The sequence below is a fragment of the Cherax quadricarinatus genome, chromosome 24 (genome assembly GCF_038502225.1).
Source record: "Cherax quadricarinatus isolate ZL_2023a chromosome 24, ASM3850222v1, whole genome shotgun sequence".
Lineage (NCBI taxonomy): Eukaryota > Metazoa > Arthropoda > Malacostraca > Decapoda > Parastacidae > Cherax > Cherax quadricarinatus.
The window spans coordinates 35,116,399-35,118,898 of NC_091315.1; the positions used below are offsets into that span (position 1 = coordinate 35,116,399).

The 2,500-nt window shown below is 41.7% G+C and overlaps 1 protein-coding gene across 1 annotated transcript in view; it reads right to left on the reverse strand.

Annotated features, from left to right (window-relative positions):
* The window catches only part of Hr51 (Hormone receptor 51), a 112,418-nt gene that overhangs the window by 13,079 nt on the left and 96,839 nt on the right, over nt 1–2,500 (reverse strand). The gene's annotated exons all lie outside the window — the stretch shown is intronic.

Here is a 2,500-nt window from a genome sequence, read left to right on the forward strand (position 1 = left end):
ATGACATACTACAATATAGAAAGCCCCTTGTTATAAGAACATAAGAACATAAGAACGAAGGAACACTGCAGAAGGCCTACTGGCCCATGCGAGGCAGGTCCAAGTCCCTACCGGCTTAAGCCAATGCACCCAACCTAGTCAGGTCAGGTCACACTGACTTAAGGGAGGAACACGGCAACCGACCTGTTAGCACAAGCTATCAGGTCTAACTCACACCCACCCACATCTACTCATGTATTTATCCAACCTATTTTTAAAGCTACACAACGTTCTGGCCTCTATAACGGTACTTGGGAGTTTGTTCCACTCATCCACAACTCTATTACCAAACCAGTACTTTCCTATATCCCTCCTGAATCTGAATTTTTCCAACTTAAAACCATTGCTGCGAGTCCTGTCTAGGCTAGATATTTTCAGCACACTATTTACATCCCCTTTATTTATTCCTGTCTTCCACTTATAAACCTCAATCATATCCCCCCTAATTCTACGTCTTTCTAGAGAGTGCAAAATAGGTAAATTTTGTCTCAGGATGCGACCCACACCAGTCGACTAACACCCAGGTACCTATTTTATACTGATGGGTGAACATGGACAGCAGGTGTCTTATGGAAACACGTCCTAATGTTTTCCAACCGTACCGGGGATTCGAACTCTGGACCTCAGTGCGCGAGCTGAGTGCCCTAGCGATCGAGCTGCGGGACGGGACACAGTGAAGGTAAACACACAGACAAGTGTCACACATTGTGCCGACCTTTAAAAAAAGGGGCAGAGAAAACTCTTTATCTTCACTTAAGGAGAGTCTCACCGGCAGACGAGACTGTCCTTATGACTATTGAACTGTTTGTTGTCCCTTAGAACAATCTTGATTATAAAATTATCATTCATGAAAGAAACAAATGAGCATGTCGCCATGTCGCACTTAGATAAAAAAAAAAACAGCTGTAGATATGTAATCTTCAGATGACTCTGAAGATTACAAAACATAGAAGGGAATACAAAATAAAACTTTGACAGTATAGGGAGAGTTTCTGTTGATAATATGAACAGTGACAAGAGGAAAAAAATATCGTCAGTGAAACATGAGTAGCGAAAGCGAAGGTTGTCCTCCTAAGATTTTTAATTTATATAAATAGTTTGCCATGAGGAATAAGAACCAAGTGAAAGTTTTTTGGGATGATGCATAACTCTTATGAAAGGTAATAAAACTGAGTGTAAATCCCTAAAAGATAAACCGAGCAAATTGGAGAAACAGAGGAATGATGGAATTTACTGGTACGTAACACCATATCCTGGAAAGTGGAGAAAACAATAATAAACAGCATGAAGATGACAGACTGGAGATACTGTAAGTATCAGACAGAGGGAGACCTAAAAGTAATCATGAAAATTAACGGGATAGTCAGAAACTCATTCGCTGCGGTGGAATTTTTTTAAGACAGGTTTCTGTTAAAAATACACAGAAATTTGTTCACAACGTACCTTAGGCCAAGATTGGAATAAGCAGCGGGAGTTTGGTGTCCACATGTAAAAAAAACATGTGGATAAGATAGAAAAAGTCGAAAGACATGCCATAAAATGGCTCCCAGAGCAAAACAATGTGAATCACGAAGTCAGACATTAAGAATATCCTGGTCGCTTGAGAGGAGAGAAAGAGGCGTGACAAACTGCATGGCAGTGTGAGGGTGAGACATTATTGTTTAACATCAGCAAGAAGAAGCTGAAAGGAAACTAGAAAGTTTTTCTTCTCAACTATAGACATGAACCACTGGGACGAGGTCCAAGAGGACGCTGTAAGGACGCCAACCACTGAAAAGTTTAAAATATTAAGTGACGAATTGGACATTAAACACCGGACACCATGAGTCTAGTTTTGTTCTTTTATATAACTAGTAATTCTCTCTCTCTCTCTCTCTCTCTCTCTCTCTCTCTCTCTCTCTCTCTCTCTCTCTCTCTCTCTCTCTTACACACACACACACTTATTTTATTCGAATAATTTATTAATATCTGATAGCTTTCATATGAAATTCTCTTAGAGCTTCAGCAGCAGCAGCAGCAATCAGCTAGTGTTGGCAAGCAGCAACTTCAACAGTCAGGAATTATCAGTGAGTCATTATGGAGGGGGTAAGCGTTAAACCTTCAGGATGGGGGGGTCATACTGCACCCTGGGGGAGAAATGGGAAGCATTCTGGCTCGATCCAAGGAAGGGGAAGCGCAGGTTCAGTTTCTCAGATCAAGAGCCCCTGCCCTGGCATCAAGGAACCTTCCCTTGAGGCGATGCCTTCGTCGAGTGTTGTGTTAAGTTACCTTCACTTCTGACACTGTGTGTGTATGTTGATGACTCTGTCTCTCTAGATGTCAGCACACTGAGAGCAACAACTCGTGTATAACTGAAGGTTTGGTCTCCTGGTGTGCTTACACGTATTATTATCAACTTGGTGAATAAGACATTCGTGCAACACTTGGGTATCTTTATTAAGAGACGTTTCGCCCACCAGGG